Source organism: Lynx rufus, unplaced genomic scaffold, assembly GCF_022079265.1.
Source record: "Lynx rufus isolate CCGP_SWC_20201006 ecotype Redwood Valley unplaced genomic scaffold, mLynRuf1.p SCAF_1, whole genome shotgun sequence".
Taxonomy (NCBI): domain Eukaryota; kingdom Metazoa; phylum Chordata; class Mammalia; order Carnivora; family Felidae; genus Lynx; species Lynx rufus.
In genome coordinates, this window is record NW_025814823.1 from 103442933 (window position 1) to 103461383 (window position 18451).

Below are 18451 nucleotides of genomic sequence, written 5' to 3' on the forward strand. Positions count from 1 at the left end.
GGCTCCAAATTTTCTGACGCTGTCAAGAAAATGAAAAGGCAAATGCCAGAGTGGGAGAAAATACTTTCAAGAGACGCTTGTAATAAACGGTAGCTATCCAAAAAAACACAACTCATAAAGCTCAACAATAAGAAAGTAAACAACTCGATTAAAGAATGGGTCAAAGACTTTTAACAGACCTCATCAAAGAAGATATAAAGATGGCAAATAAGCATATGAAAAGATGTTCCATGGGAATGCAACCTGGTGCAGCCACTCTGGAAAACAGTATGGAGGTTCCTCAAAAAACTAAAAATAGAACTACCCTACAACCCAGCAATTGCACTACTAGGCATTTATCCACGGGCTACAGGTGTGCTGTTTTGAAGGGACATATGCACCCCCATGTTTATAGGAGCACTATCAACAATAGTATGGACAGAGCCCAAATGTCCATTGATGGATGAATAGATAAAGAAGATGTGTATGTATATATAATGGAGTATTACTCAGCAATCAAAAAGAATGAAATCTTGCCATATGCAGCTATGTGGATGGAACTGGAGGGTATAATGCTAAGTAAAATTAGTCAGAGAAAGACAAAAATCATATGACTTCACTCATATGAAGACTTTAAGAGACAAAACAGATGAACAGGGGCACCTGGGTGGCTCAGTTGGTTAAGTGTCCAACTTTGGCTCAGGTCATGATCTCATGGTTCACGAGTTCAAGCCCCCATGTTGGGCTTTGTGCTCACAGCTCAGAGCCTGGACCCTGCTTCAGTTTCTGTGTCTCCCTCTCTCCTGCCCCTCCTCTACTCACAGTCTGTCTCTCTTTCAAAAATAAATAAACATTAAAAAAAAGATTAAAAAAAACAAAACAGATGAACATAAGGGAAGGGAAACAAAAATAATGTAAAAACAGGGAGGGGGTCAAAACAGAAGAGACTCATAAATGTGGAGAACAAACTGAGGGATGCTGGAGGGGTTGCAGGAGGGGAGATGGGCTAAATGGGTAAGGGGCATTAAGGAATCTACTCCTGAAATCATTGTTTCACTATATGCTAACTAATTTGGATGTAAATTTAAAAAAAGTTTTAAATAAAATTAAAAAAAAAAAGAAAAGATGTTTCATGACATGTGTCATCAGGGAAGTGCAAATTAAAACAATGAGATACTGGGGCACCTGGATGACTCAGTCGGTTAAGCATCTGACTTTGGCTCAGGTCATGATCTCATGGTCTATGAGCAGAAACCCTGTGTCAGGCTCTGTGCTGAGCCTGCTTCCTATTCTGTGCGTCTCCCTCTCCTTCTGCCCCTGCCTCGCTTGTGCTATGTTTCTCTCTCTCTCTCTGTCTCTCAGTCTCTCTCTTAAAAATTAACATTAGAAAAAAAGTAAAATAAAAACAAAAAACATTGAGATACCACCATACATCTATTAGAATAGCCCAAATGCAGAATACTGACAACACCAAATGCTGGAGAGAATGTGGAACAAGGAAAACTCTCAGTTGTGTTGGGAATGCAAACTGATACAGCCACTTTGGAAGACAGTTTGGTGGTTTGTCATAAACTAAATTTACTCTTGCCATATAATCCAGCAATCATGCTTCTTAGTATTTATTCAAAGAGACTGAAACCTTAAGTCTACTCAAAAGGCTGTGCACTGATGTTTATAGCGGCTTTGGTCATAACTGTCAAAAGCAACCAAGGTGTCCTTTAGTAGATCAATGGATTGATAAAATGTGGTTCATCTGGACAATGGAATATTTTTTAAAAAGAAGAGGAAGAGGAGGAGGAGGAGGAGGAGGAGGAGGAGGAGGAGGAGGAGGAGGAAAAATGAGCTATCAGGCCATGAAAAGACATAGAGGAAAATTAAATGCATATAACTAAATGAAAGACGCCAGTTTGAAAAGGCTACATATTATATGATATGTGATTCCAACTATATGATATTCTGGAAAAGGCAAACCCATGGCAACAGTAAAAATACCAGCAGTAGCAAAGGGTTGGAGGGTAATGTGAGAAAGGAGGAGTGAATAAGCATAGCATAGAAGATTTTTAGAGCCGTGGAACTCTTTTGTATGAGATTATAATAGTGGACATATGTCATTATAAATCTGTGCAAACACAGAGAATATACAACACCTAGAGAGGACCTTCGTGTAACCTATGGATTCTGGCTGATAATGATGTGTCAACGGAAGTTCACTGATATAAAAGTATACCAGTCTGGTGGAGGATTTTTTTTTAAAATTGTATGTTGTTTCAGATTTCGGCTACTTTCCAAATAACTTTCTATAAGCTAAATATATTTATTTGCAGTTACCATGCTACCTTATCTCAGTATATTTGGAGATAATAGGTACTATAGCAAGAATAATAAAAAAATATAATTAAATGTAGGTACTATTTTCATTTCTGCCAAAATAATCACTGAATGGAATCTTCAGCAAAAGTTGCACTAGAACTATCAGATTGAATCCATGTGCTGGTCTCTGGTTTCAAATTTGAGTTGTTCTCATATAAAAAGGCCATTCATAAATTCACACTAGGCACATGATAGCCTTGCACAGGGTCTATAGATAGTGTGTAGTAGGATATTTCCCAGAATCCCTCTGCTCTCTTTTAACAGTGACTCATTACAAACTTTACGAAAACTCATCAGACAATAAGGAAAGGAGGTCCAACCCATTCTTTATTTTATCCTTTCTTACTCAATTTTATACAGATACAATTTGCATAAAACATAATTCAACCATTTATAGTGCATAGTTTGATGATCTTTTACCACACAATCTCGAAAGAGAACATTTTATCCCTCCTGAAAGTTTCCTTTTGCCCTATCCCACCTAATCCTTCCCCACCCTCACCCCCAGCACCAGCTCCCAGGCAACCCACTGATCTCCTTTCTGCCAGTGCATTTTCATTTTGCCTGTCCTAGAATTTCATTGAAATGGAATCATATAGCACATGTTCTTCATGCCTGGCTTCTTTTATTCATAATATTTCTGAGATTTATCCATCTTGTTCCTTTACCAGTAGTTCATTCTTTTTTATTGCTCAATAGCATTCCACTGTACGGATATACTATCGCACATTTATCCATTCACTTGTTGATAAATACTTGGACTCTTTATTGATTTTTGATATTATGAATAAAGTTACTACGAACATTTCCCATGGGTAAATACCTAGGATTGCAAATGTTAGGTCATATAGCTATGTCTTTTTAAAAAATAACTGGCAAATGACACAAAATGTTTATAACACAGGAGTGTATGACAGTTCCATTTGTTATACGATGTCTCAAATATTTAGTATTGTCAATCTTTTTATCGTTAGACATTTTAGTGAATTTATATAGTAATGTTTAACTTTGATTTTAATTTTGACTTCCTTGATGACTGATAATGTTAAAAATCTTTTTGGGTGCCTATTGGCCATTCTTATGTATTCTTTTGTGAATTATCAGTTCAAATTTTTTGCCTGTTTTTAAATTAGACTATTCTTATGATCTATTGCAATGGCTTTAAAAAATATGCTCTAGGTGCAAGTCTTTGTTAGATATATGTTTTAAGAATATATTCTTCCATTCTATGGCTTTTCTATGTATTTAATGATATCCTCTGATGAAGAGAAGTTTTTAATTTTGATGAAGTCTAATTTCTCCATTTTTTCTTTTATGATTTTTTTTTTTTGCCTTCTGCAATGACACAAAGATTTTGTTATAGGCTATCGTACAGATTTGGGTTCTGAGGTTATATCTAAAATCTATTTGAGTTTCTTTTTTTTTCCATATGGAAATCAAACTGATTCAGCACAATTTGCTAAAAACGATCAAACTTTTACATTTGAATTACCTTGGTGGATATATTAAAAATTAGTTGACATACTGTTATAGTGAATTTCTAGACCTTATATAGTTGGGTATTGCTTTTATACCCAGTCTGATTATCAATGACTTTAAATAAGAGATTTTGGACATGTACATTTAATATAATTACTGACATGCTTGTGTTTAAGTCAACCATTTTGCTATTTATTAAAAAATATTTTCCTTATTAGTTCTTTGATCCTTTTATTCCTCTTTTCCTGCCTTGTTTTAGAAAACTTGAGTCCTTTTTCCTTTTCTATTTTCTCTATACAATTGGCCTATTTGCTGTATCTCTAGGTTTTATTTAGTAAGTGGTTGTTCAACAGTTTACAGCGCACATCTTTAACTTATCACAGTACACTTTCTAAGAATATTATACTAATTCAGATATTATTTAAGAATCTTACAACATTATGCTTCCCTTTCCCTTCATCTGTAGTATAAAGTCATGCAATTAGCATATGCCAGTACAAGTCAATAACATCTTCATTTGCAAAAATTTAGAATCACTTTTCAAAATTGTCTTTGTCTCCATCCATATAAAAAGGCCTCATCTCCAAAAGAAAAGGGAAGAACATATGTTAAAAAGATACATTATTTAAAACTCCATAGTAACTTGTCACATATTTTCTTACATTGGAAAATAATCTTTACTTACATCTGGACAAAAACTTTTTATTGATTTATACTAAATTTGTCCAAGATATTATAGAAGATACAAAGATAAATCAGATATAATCCCTGCTTTCAAATAACTTATATCCAATTGTGAATGGGAAAAGGTGTTATTTTTTAAAGGCTACAATATGATTCAGTATAATAAACTCATGAAAGGTACAAAATGCTGTGGTAGTTCAAGTAATGAACTAAAAAAAGGGAGATAAGGCTAGAAAGGACCACTGGGTACCCTCTGGGGAAACTATGAATCATTTTAATCACATACATACTATGATTAGAATTTTCTTTCAAATGTAAAACTGATTAACACATTCAATGACTTAGACAAATTATGAGGCTTCATCAATCTCGAGGAGAGAGTCAATGGAAAGCTGAACAAAGATAGTAAAGAAAACAAGATAAAAATGTAAAAGATCAAACAACCGATTTGAAGAAAGAAATAACATAGAATGGCTACAAAATGATAGTACCCTAATATAAACGGAACTAATAGAGAAGAAGGAAATTTTCACAGAAAGGTGATAGTGGGAACCATGGGGATGTAATGAGTTTAAGACGCCATTTCACCTGTGTGAAAACTGGTTAGGCAGCAGTTGAAGATCCAGGACTGAATTTGAGGGAAAGTTGGATTTTATATGTAATTTTACCTAGAGGTCTGAAGAGGGATGACAGCTGAAGTTGTCAGATGAGATGAGATATTTAATGGAGAAAATGTAAGAAGAGAGTAGGCCAAGACAAACTTTGATGACAGGAACAATAACTTCAGGATAGAAGAAAAGAAAGAGAAGCTTAAGAAGAAGACATATGAGAAATCATTAAAGAGCTAGGGAGACATCCAGAAATATGATTTTAAAGGAAGTAGCATGGGGGAGAGATCTAAACGAAGGAAAGGGGACCAGCAGTAATATGAAGTCAAAAGAATGAGAATTAAGAAAAACCCTTGATTTGGAGACTGAGAGACCGCTTGTAAATGAGAGCAATTTGAGTGAAAGTATTGCATAGTGTTAGAAAAATGAGACTATCTATAACCCCAGAATAACTTTTTATAAACACAACCACCACCACCAACAAAAAGAAACAAAAAGAACTGTAAGCTTACCTGAATATTCAACCAAAGAGAAAAGAAATATCGGTTGGTGAAGGGATGGAGAGGGAAGTTGAGAGCCAAGGTTTCCAAAGGAAGAGAAGAGAAGTGGAAGGGAGGGTTTCGAACTGAAAACGCCATCTTTGTGCACTAAGAGGAAAGAACATAAGGAGTAAAGACAAAAGACAATTAAGTGTGACAAGAGAGAAAGCTTATACAGTTCTTGTCTGTTCTCCTTCTATCATGTAAAACAGGAATGTGAAGAGTGGGGATAACAAAAATGAGTGGTAGAGTGGTTATCACAGCTGTGAGGAAAAGGACCCACAGCAGACTTGACTGTCAGGCAACGGTTAAGAGCATGTAAAGGTCAGAGAGCATAAAAATAATTAGAATTCCATTTGGAGTAAAAATTTTAGAGCTCTATCTTACAAATCTATCTACCTGGCTGAAGCTTTGCCTAAATGACGCTAACTCTCACCCTGTAAATAAAGATACTCGACTATCCTTTACCGGAGAAAATTAGATACCAAAGTGCTATTTTGCTAAAGTCATTCTAAAATTTCTTGCTTTTTAATCCTTACCTCATTCAAAATAAATATTTTCTTATATTTTAATTATTGTTTTCCCTCATGCAAATGAAATCATCTGGAATATAAAAAAGAAGTCACTATAATAAAAGAGTTAAATTGATACAGATAACGTTATTTCTCTGTGTTTAAGAAAACCTTAATTTCGTGGGTTATACAGTCTTTGTCCTGTAAAAACGTAGAATTTACTTCCCAGTAAAATTTATGTTTTACAAGAAATCAAAAAATATGTATTAAGCCTTCTGAATAAATGCTTCCCAGAGATAGTTAACCTACCGAACCTGTGAATAAACATTTCTTTGGTAGCACATGGCGGTATTCACACAACAATTGGGTTCCAAAATATGTTTCTTCAGTGTTATATAAAAACATCCAGTTTGTGTAATGAACAACAATAGTGCCAGTAATCAAAGAAAATCAGGATTGTCAACAATGAGAAATAATGTCTCCTAGCAACCAAGTTTCAATTACTCTTTGTTTGCTAACAAGCACGGAGATATTTTATGCTGGTAGCTTTATTCCAGAGAGTAAAGGATTATCAAAGACCGTAAGAGAGAGTTCCTATTTTAACCAGCTCTGGTTTCCAATCAAACATCTTGCAATTAATTTTATTAGTGCTTTAGACGTAATTTACTTTGAATAAGCCATAACTATGATTTGTTATTGTCATGTTCTAAAAGAAACTGTAATGTGGAATAATTATTTGTTTAAATAATGGAATCATTGGCATACAGATGATACTCCAACAAAGTAAAAATTTATTATCATTAATAATAAGATTAAACAAAATCATATTCCAGAATAGATCCCAGGAGGACCCTTTAGCTATTTTAGTTGAACTAGAAATAATACTACTAATTAAGATGTAACACCGACTGTCATAGCAGTAGTCACAAAGACCATTTACTAGTGCCTAATAAAAACCTTCTACTGCAACATAGATACACTGTGAAAGTACACCCTTAAATGAAATCAATCTGCACTGTGAACATTACCTATCAAACTTTGAAAACAATTTTATTCAAGGCATCTGTACTAATCCCTTTATATTATTTAAATTGGGGAAATGACCACTGAAACTGACCTGTTTCAGCTGTACTCCCTCTGCATTTGGTGGGTGGGACTTTTACCTCTTACAGCTTTACATACAAGGCAGACCGAAGAGGGTAGTGTGTGAGAGGGACTATGGCTGCAGTGCTGGTACAACAATTATTTCTCTTACTATTGGATTTCTGCAATCCATTTCATCTGAACCTTTTAGAGGGGAGAGGCTCATGGAAAATACCTCCTCCTCCCCACCACACACACACACACACACACACACACACAAACTAGAGGCCAAGAAGATAAGTAGTCAAAATCCACATCAAAGCAGCCACAGCTATAGTTCTGTAAACTCAAAAAAATGTTTTCAGACTGGTCATTTGGGGATATATTTCTGTTTAATAATATCTCACTTTTTACTGAGTGATATTGGTATTAGGTAGGAAAGGATACTCTATCTTTTCAATTTGTTTCTAGCGCCATTTAGTGCTTTTCAAATTAGCTTTTGTAAATATTTTGAAATAATCTATTTGTCTATTATTTGTATTATTGTTTAACTAAAGGTGAAGAATGAGGGATCTGATTTAAACTTATCTTAATAGGGGTGCCAGGGTGGTTTAGTTAGTTGAGCAGGTGACTTCTGATTTCTGCTCAGGTCATGATCCAAGGGTCATGGGATAAGCCCCATATTGAGCTTGAGATTCTCTCTCTCTCTCTCTCTCTCTCTCCCTCCCTCCCTCCCTCCCTCTCTCTCCCTTTGCCCTTCTCCCCTACTCATGCTCTGTCTCTCTAAAGTAAAAATAAATTAAACTTACCTCAATAAATAAAAGTATCTATGTAAATGAATTAAATTATCAAACTGAAATGCAATTATTTCTGCTTAAGTGTTTTTTTCAGTTTATCTTAATTATAAGAAATTTGTAAGCCTTTTTTTCTTTCTCTGATTGCTTCCTTTGGCTAAAATATCAAAACCTCTCCAAAATAGGAGACTTTTGGATATAAATCCTTTCATTCATGTCTTAATATCTTTGGTTTTTAGCTTCTTATTACTTAGCAAACGAGCAACAAATCAGAGATCATACAACAGTATTTTAGCCTATGTTTAGCACTAAGTTGCACACATGCCAAGACAGAACTATTGCATATAGAGTCACATAAGTACACATATAAGTGAGATGACCTGTAGAAAACGATGAGATTATCTATGCACTCGGAAGTCAACTGTTTTTTTTTAATTATTATTATGGACTATAATGAATAGTATCATGCAGCATGAATGATGTCAAACCAAACACATTTTCTGGAAAGCAAAATTATTTTCTACAGTCAGTAAACAAGATTTAATTAATCAGAAAACAAGGATTTCAGGACAACGCTCTTTTCAGAAGAAAGTCATCATTTTACCGTGTTTGTCCAAATGTTGCTGTTGCAGGGGTTACGGAAAAAAGATCAGCTACAGTCTGCTTTTGAACAATGGGTTAGAGTGAGATCCTCAGCGTGCAAATGCATCATCTTTCAGAGGCACTTCCATAGCCACCATTTTTACGGTTTTAATATGAAGCTTTGCAAAAATATCTGCCAGCTGACCATGACCAATATAAAATGATTTGTCTCCCTATCCTTGAAACAGTAAACAAATGTGAAAAGGAACTTTTTTTTCAATACTTACATGCAACAGGAAAACACTACTCCTAAGAATAAGAATCAAGAGACTTGTATTTCAAACCCAGTGGAATTGAGTCTTAAGTAAATTGTGTAACTTTTTGGGGGTCTCGATTTTCATACTGGTAAAGTGTGTGTGTGTGTGTGTGTACGCACAGGTGTTTATTTAGAACTAGATTTTCAAAGAATGCCTTTTAATTTCTCACGGAGGTGGAAACAGTGTCTGAAGACAGGGGGACAGGGAGGGAAGCAACCGTGACAGTGAAGACTGAGTATCCTGCTGGCAGAAGTGGGGAGTTCATAAACATGTCCCTGAGGAAGACACAAGGGCCTTCATTCACAGACTTTTCTTTTCACAGGGGATTGTGGCAAACACGGAAGTCACTGGTGTAGATACTCCACTGGCCTGAAAATTTCTTTACTTTTTACTCTCAGTATACACTGAAAAGCTCCTACAGGCACAGATTTATACATGGATATGTGCATAGGCCAGAGTGTAAAACAAAGTTCTGCTGGGGAACAAGTACATAGTGGAGACTCAGCACATCAGGCTTCTTTCCAGGGCCCCACTGTTGTGCTTTTGAGCCATTACCAATGCCTTTCAGCAATGCTGTCGACAGAGCTCAGATAGGGTCCTGAACTCAAGAGAATGAATGAGATATGCCAAATGAAGCATAATTACTTGATTGACGTCATTCAGCTTTCAACTCACATTTAATGGGGGAGCTTCTACTGCTTGAAACAGTGGGCCGTTTGTAGCACATTATGCAAATGATAAGACTAATCTTTTGCATTATACATAAGAGCTGCTTATTGTGCATTAACTAATTTATCTGACTACGCAGGGGCTATGAATGCTGATTTTTATTAAGCTCTTCATTAAGTGAAAACGTAGGCATGGCAAGTGCATATATTAGCCTGTGCCTGTTTTGCATGGATGAACAAGTACACACACACATACACACACACACACACACACACACACACACACACACACACACAAACACATCTAGTTACCAAATGACATTCTTTTGGTGGTAGGAAACATCAAGCATGAAATCAGGAAGACGAGAAAGTGAGAAAGAATCAGAAGGAAGACTCTAGTGTTGTTAATATTCATCACACTTACTTTTATCATGGTCAGGAAATTGCTTTTTAAAAAGACAGAATGTGGGGGCGCCTGGGTGGCGCAGTCGGTTAAGCGTCCGACTTCAGCCAGGTCACGATCTCGCGGTCCGTGAGTTCGAGCCCCGCGTCAGGCTCTGGGCTGATGGCTCGGAGCCTGGAGCCTGCTTCCGATTCTGTGTCTCCCTCTCTCTCTGCCCCTCCCCCGTTCATGCTCTGTCTCTGTCCCAAAAATAAATAAACGTTGAAAAAAAAAATTAAAAAAAAAAAAAAAAGACAGAATGTGTAGGTTGCAGTCAATAGTTTAAATCTTACCTAAGAACCCTTAGGATGCTAGTGACTATTATTGTGATTATCATAAAAAGCAAAGGAAGAACAAGTGAACCCAAAGCGTAATTAGAGCAGTCACTTCAGTTTTAAGGTAAGTTTATTCATTTGAGAACAGAAGGAAAAAGAGCAAAATAATATTTTATTAAGTAAACACGAACCCATTTGGTTACAATCTAGGCACAGGCGTGTGTAGACAGACACGTGAATAATGTCTTAGGTAATGCTCCGATAAGAAGCACATTTCATTCAGGCACACGTTTGAAACCAACCGAGACTCTCCACACAGAGCCTGCTCTTCTCAGCGAGAATTTGTGGAGTTTCGCAAGAGATCCCCAAAACACCACACATTTGATTTTCTGGACTAAATTTAGAGAGATTTCATTTCTTTTAATCGGCAATGTGTACTGGAAAAACTATTTGCAATTTATTACAAGTATTTTGAGTTTATTACTTTAAAAATATTTTAACAGTGCAGTTAACAGCTCACTAATGGGTGAGTTCCTGATTACATCTATAACTAATTTTCAAGGCAAAAAGGCTAGCAGAAATGAAATGAGCCTCTTACGTTGAAGACACTAAATACCAACAATGACCAGTTCAACAGATGTAGAAGGGCAGAGAAGCCCAGTACACCCTTCTGACTTCAAAATTGAGTTCCCAGTTTTAGTTCATTAAAATTAATGACCGATCACTGTGTATCATGCATGAGAACAGCTCATTCCTTTATCAGCCAGGTAAACTAAAACACATATTACTAGACACGACACAAAACCAGCCCTGGGATTTGGCCATGAGCCCAACCTAACTGCAGAATGTTTATTAAATTATTAAAATTTATGGGTTGATAGCACTCTCAAGCAATTTATTATAGCTGTAAACCATTTTTAAGTTTTGAAAACACAATAAAGTTGATTTAATAATCCCCCTAATCTTATACACAACTTCCTCCAGAATTTTCTTCAATTACGGCTCATAAATTACAATTTATTGTGTATTAGAGAAACACTAAAAAACAAATACTTCATGAGAATTTCATCAGATTCATTTATTCTGAAACATTTGCCAGGAAGCATAACAAATTCACATGTGACCCCTGCACTCACAGAGCTGAAGTTCAAATCAAAGCCACAATAGAGAGTTCCTTTGCCAAAGATAATAACGAAAATCTTCCCTGAACTTGAGCCAGGAACTTGACTTTAATGAATGCAAGGGTGAAGGGGTCAGGAAAGGGAGAGAGAGGCAGTTCCAGGGAAATTCTCTCTACTCTAAAAACAGCTTGAATTGCAAAGCACAGATGGTCACATCACCTCTTTGTAGGACTTTGTTAGAGAACGAGCAAGTGAAAAGAGGGACCGCAAAGCGACAGTAATTAGGAGCACACATTGTGTTCTTCTCAGGGGCAGCAGGTCATCAGTGTAGGCAAATTCACTTAGATTTAATGACTTTTAAGTGAACATTTCATACTTTTAAAAAACCGGAATTGACAGTAGTTTAGGAAGAACAATCCCTAACAGTGTAATAATTCTGAATGTCTTTCACATTTCATAGTGACTTGAGTAGGGCAGAATTGTCTGCTGGATCCAGTTGGTCCTGTGGCTTCTGTAACTGTGTTTTCAAAACTGAAATGGAATTTTGAGGGAAGTCTTAGGGCCTCTGTTAATGGAACACAAGGAAAATATATGCATAAGAGTTTGCATGTATTGGGAAGGAGAGGCATTACTCTGTCCAGAGGATAAGCAACATGATGTGAGAAGAACTACTGCATCTACATTCCTTAGAAGTTTCAGGTTTGGGCCCTTTGGCTCACTTTAGGAGGCTGGAGGATGAAACTCTTATTCAAGCAAGCCTATCACTGATATCAATTATATTAAATCTACAGCGGGTTGTTTCCTTGACTTGTAGAACCAGACACTACACGGAGCTGGCTCTGGGAAAACCTCCAGGGACAGAGGATTTCTTTTAAAATGGTATTTCCTTCAATTGGGAATTCCACAGAATCTATTTGCTTAAAATGAGCAAGATCCTTCATGGGACTCAAGGACAATGAGGAATGAGAGATGACACAATCAATGACTTAGTCATACTAAAGAGGCCTTAACATGATGAAGACTGTAGTTGGCTCTCAGTGTCAGTTTAAAGTCAGAACTCCATGGAAGAATATGGTGGGCTCTCATTTCCCTCTTTTCCTCTTATTTATTCTGCCCTTGATGCCTGGTACTCTAAACACTTGACTATGGTAAATGTCATTAGAAGTGCCGTCTCTGATATCTCACAGGTGCACCTGGTTGTATTAAATGATTTTCCTCACCATCTTGGCCACACATTGTGTCAATCAAATTTCTGTCCCTGAAATACTGAGCCACTTAAGTCTACGGAACTGAGCTGAAAGATCCTGGAGACCAAAGATCAAAGGTACGATTTTTCCAGGGAACTTGATGTCTATGAGTAAAGGAAGATGATCCACAGGGGGAAAAGCACAGAATTGAGTTATGGAGACAAGCAGGGTAAGAAAATACGAGGCCATAGGGAGAGTTAAAAAGTAGTTGCCTTCATGTTCCCTATGACTTATATCACTTCTTATGAGGCCTACCTATATTTCTAACCCTTGAATCCTTTATATTCTCCTGCTCTATCAACCCCATTTACATTTGAGCTAGTATACTAGGCTTCTGTTCTTTAAATATCAATGGCACTGGGTACACAAATGGGGAAATAAAGTACTCTGTCCTCACTCTACTTGCAACTTTGCCACAAGCACTGACACCAGAGCAAACTCTGTGCACAACCAACACGGGCAGGAAACATGCCGACCTCTCGCTTCTGTGTTCACTCGCCCAAGAGGTACCAGGTAACAATGCTGCACTCAGTATCAGTGACTTCCTGGACTCTCGATGGCTTATGTCCTGCCCACCTTTACCCCTGACAGGAGAACACGAAGAACAGCTCCACAGTCCCCATCTCCAAGTTCTTCAGGTCATTTTTGCACATGGAGCTGAGTCATAAGTTAGAAGTGGTCTACTTGGAAATATTGTGTCGTATGTATTTTATCCAAGAAGATCGTATGTAGGGATTGCCCATAAGTCAGGGCAATATGTTGTGGAGCATGTTCCAGAAGATTCATAAGTGACCATGAAGTATTTTCAAATAGGTATAATGATACAAATGTGACAGTCATAATCACCAGTTTGAATCTGGGTCACTTCCTCTATGGCCAAAAGATCATACATGTACCAGCTATGATGGAGTAACAAAGGCCAGATTTATCTTCTCACAGGAAAAACTGAAAAACTAGAGCAAATATACCCATGAGTGGGTTTCAGACAGTGGATCCTAGGAAACAGAGGGCAAAAAAATCATTGAGGAAAGGGAAAGAGCGGATCCTTACAATGCTCCAGCTTACCGCCTGAAGAAAGTGTCCCAGGTATGCAAAGGGACAGGACACCCAAACAGAGCTCTGTGGTCTCTGTGAATAGAGAAAAAGTTGAAAATACGGGAAGTATCTATGGGAAAGAATTTTCAGAGAAAGTACCAGAGTCAAGAGAACCGCAAAGAAAGTTCCAGACATTTACACTAGTTTGTTTTTTTTTTAATTTTTTTTTCAACGTTTTTATTTATTTTTGGGACAGAGAGAGACAGAGCATGAACCGGGGAGGGGCAGAGAGAGAGGGAGACACAGAATCAGAAACAGGCTCCAGGCTCCGAGCCATCAGCCCAGAGCCTGACGCGGGGCTCGAACTCACGGACCGCGAGATCGTGACCTGGCTGAAGTCGGACGCTTAACCGACTGCGCCCCCCAGGCGCCCCCCATTTGCACTAGTTTTATCTGCCGTCTTTTACTGAGGCCTAAAAACTGCATTAATATAAGAAAATACCTGAGGTTGGGGAAAGAAACACTAAAAAGGAGCAGGTGGAAAAGTCCCAGACATCACACAAGGCAAGGAGAAGGTCATGCTCCCAGGAGCCACGGAAGAAGTCCTCAGTAATACTTGGCACATCAGGGGGAACACCCAGAAGGTTACAGCCTCACTACTAGGGAAAATTAGCCCTAGCATAAAAGCCACCTAACAAAGCTTAAAAACAACCCCAGAAAGAATAGAACTGTTTCTCAGTAACCTAACTGCATCCCAGAACACAGTTCAAGAATATTTAAAGGAATTACCCAATACAGTAAAACTAAAACACCTGATATCCAATAAAAAAAAAAAAACTAAACATGTAAAAAAGGAAAGAATAGAATAAAAATAAATCAATTCAAGTGATAGAATTATCAGACAAGGACATTAAAATAATTACAAACATATTCTATATGTTCAAAAATATAGAGCAAGAAATCATGTATACATTAAGGAGATCATAAAATATCATGATATAAATAAGAAATTACTTAAACATCTTTAAAAAAACTTCCATATATAATATACAATATATTGTATATGATTAAGAACAGATTAGACACTGCATAAAAAGATAGATCAGTGAATGTAAAACAGCAATAAAAACTTTAAAAATAAAACACAGAAAAGAAGATCAGAAAAAATGATCATAATGTCAGTGAGCTCTGAGAAAATTCAAGCAGCCTAATACTTGTACAAGTGGAATCCTGAAAAAGAGAGAAAACTGAGATAGAATAATATTTGGAGTAATGGCTGAAATTTTCCAAGTCTGTTAAAAATATAAACCAAAGGTGGCTTGGGTGACTCAGTTGGTTCAGTGTCCAACTCTTTATTTTGGCTCAGGTCATGATCCCAGAGTCATGGGATAGAGCCCCACGGAGGGCTCTGAGCTGAGCATGAAGCCTGCTTCAGATTCTCTCAGGGTGCCTGGGTGGCTCAGTGGGTTAAGCATCTGACTCTTGGTTTCGGCTCAGATCATGATCTCACAGTTCATGAGTTTGAGCCTCATGTCAGGGTCTGAACTGGGAGCCTACAGCCTGCTTGGGGTTCTCTCTCTTTCCCTCTCTCTCTGGCCCTCCTCTGCTTGTACGCATACTCTCTCTCTAAATAAGTAAATAAATAAACTTTAAAAAAAAAGATTTGTCTCTCTACCTCTGTCCTTCTACTCGTGCTTGTGAATGCATGCACATACTCTGTGTCTTAAAAAAAAAAAAGTCTCTCTCTCTCTCTCCTCTCCCTCTTCCTTTTCCTCTCTCTCTCTCTCTCTCTCTCTCTCAACCAACAGATCCAGGAAACACAATAAAGAAGTACAAGATACATAAAGAAAACAGAAAACTACACTGGGGCAGAGCATCATTAATGTGCTTAAAACATACTAGTATAAAGGGAAAATCTTTAAAAGCCACCTAAGAACCCATCACTTACATAGAAACAAAGAGTAACAGCCAGCTTCCATCAGAAACAACACAAGTCAGAAGATCATAGAGCAACATCCATAAGAGCAATGAAAGAAAAATTGGCAACATAAGCTTCTATATCCAGTGATAATATCTCTCAAAAACAAAAGTGAAATAAGAATTTTTGCAGACATAAAAAAAAACCTGATAAAACTGATCACACACAGACTTGTATTACAATAAATATTGAAGAAAGTCTATCAGGCAGAAGGAACAATAACATCAAGTTGGAAATGTGGATTGATAGGGAGAACACCAGACATGGTAAGTAAGTGGTTGTAAAAAAATATTTTTCTTAGTTTTAAAATATCCTTTATTTATTTAGTTTTAAAGTTTATTGGGGGGAGTGGACAGTGTGGGCATGCACACACACACATTTGCACACATGTCGAGGTGGGGCAAAGAGAGAGAGAAAGAGAGAGAATCCCAAGCAGGCGCCATGCCTAGTGAGGAGCCATTCTTGGGGCTCAATTTCACAAACCATGAGATCACGAACTGAGCTGAAATCAAGAGTTGGACATTTAACCAACTGAGCCACTCAGGCATCCCTAAAATATCTTTTAAAAATAAAATACCTTTGGGGTGCCTGGGTGGCTCAGTCGGTTGAGCATCCGACTTCAGCTCAGGTCATGATCTCGTGGTTCATGAGTTAGAGCCCGGTATGGGCTCTGTGCTGACAGCTCGGAGCCTGGAGCCTGCTTTGAATTCTGCGTCTCCCTCTCTCTCTGCCCCTCGCCTGCTTGTGCTGTCTCACTCTGCCTCTCAAAAATAAATAAATGTAAAAAAAAAACATTTAAAAAAATAAAATACCTTTTAAAAATTTCAAGTAAAAATTATAAAAATGTATGGTGGGGTTTAAAGCATATGTAGAAAGAAAATGAATAACAAAAGCATAAAGTCTGAGAGAGTAGAAAGACAATATACTGTTTTAATATTCTTACAGGGCAATTGAAGGGGGGTAATATTACTTGTAGACATGTGATAAATGTGTACACTAGAAAATTTAAAGCAAACATACACATATACGCACACACAAGAGTTAGAGTTAATAAGTCAATAAGGAAAGAAAATGGAATCAGAAGAAAAATGCAGTCCAAAAGCAGGTGTGAAAAGCAAAAGAGAACAAAGAAGGCCTAGGACAAACAGAACACATATAGCAACATTACAGATTGAAAACCAACCATTTCGATGACCATATTAAATGTAAATAGTCTGAGTTCACCAGTGAAAAGGTAAAAACTGACAGATCAGATAAAAGCAAGATCCAACTAAATATCCTATAGATATTAAAATAATAATGAAGAAACATTCTAACGGTCTTTATGCCACTAAATTTGACAATTTACATAAATTGGGTATACTTTTCAAAAAAACAAGCTACTAAAACTCACTCAAGAAAAAATAAATAAACCTGAAAATCCCATTTTTATTAAGGAAATTAAATTTGGAGCTGAAAATATTTCCCCAAAGACACCAGGTGAGTTAGGTGATGAGTTCTAAAAACACTTAAAGAAGGACTACAGACTCTTCACAAATCCTTCAAGACAATAAAAGAAAATACTTGTCAGCTCACTCGATGAAGCCAGCATTATTCTGATACCCAGATCAGAAAGAAAAAAACATAAGAAAACTTTGGATCAACACTCTCATGAACACAGACAGGAGAAATCAAAACACACTTTTAGCACATATATTTCAACAATATATAAATAAGGGAATATATCACGACCGTGATTTTTATCACAGCATGCAATGTTGGTTTAACATTGGCAAATTAGTCAAGGTAACGCGCCATATTAACAGACTAAAACTCCACAACTAACTTCACATTTAATGTTAAATCAGAAACACGGCAAGGATTATCGGTCTCATTATTTCTATTCAACATCGAACGGGAAGATTCTTTTTTTTCAACATTTTATTTATTTTTGGGACAGAGAGAGACAGAGCATGAACGGGGGAGGGGCAGAGAGAGAGGGAGACACAGAATGGGAAACAGGCTCCAGGCTCTGAGCCATCAGCCCAGAGCCCGACGCGGGCTCGAACCCACGGACCGCGAGATCGTGACCTGGCTGAAGTCGGACGCTTAACCGACTGCGCCACCCAGGCGCCCCCGAACGGGAAGATTCTTAATCCGTGCATTAGGGCAAGAACAAGGGAAAATATAAGGCACATCCATTGGAAATATAGATGTATGCACACACATGTATACACACATACACATAAAACACATTTCACAAGTCAATAACAGGAACCGATATTTAATGATTACATTTACCTGATTGTTCAAAATAGGTAAAACGATAGACACTAATGATAGACGAGTGGCTGCCAGAGACTGGGAGAGGAAGGAATGTGCAGGAAGGAAAGGAGAGTGACAGTTAACAAGCACAGAAGTTCTTTGGAGGTGACGAAATATTTTAAAGTGAGATCGTCACAGGGGTAGCACAACTTTCAAGTATACTGAAAGCACTGAAATGTACACTGAATTTTACGCTGTGTAAATTATATCTTAAGCTGGTATAAAATAGACGTTATACAAACTCACGATTAAATAAATTATATTAACAGCAAATATAAAAATACTCAAAACGCACCACTTCCTTGTTATTTTGCCCGTTTTTTTTGAAATATTATTTATGATCTTGAGGCGATTCATACCTATTTTATCTGTAGGATAGGTAAGCAGTATAACAGTATTCTACTGCACACATCTTCTAAGCTCTGAATTCAGTC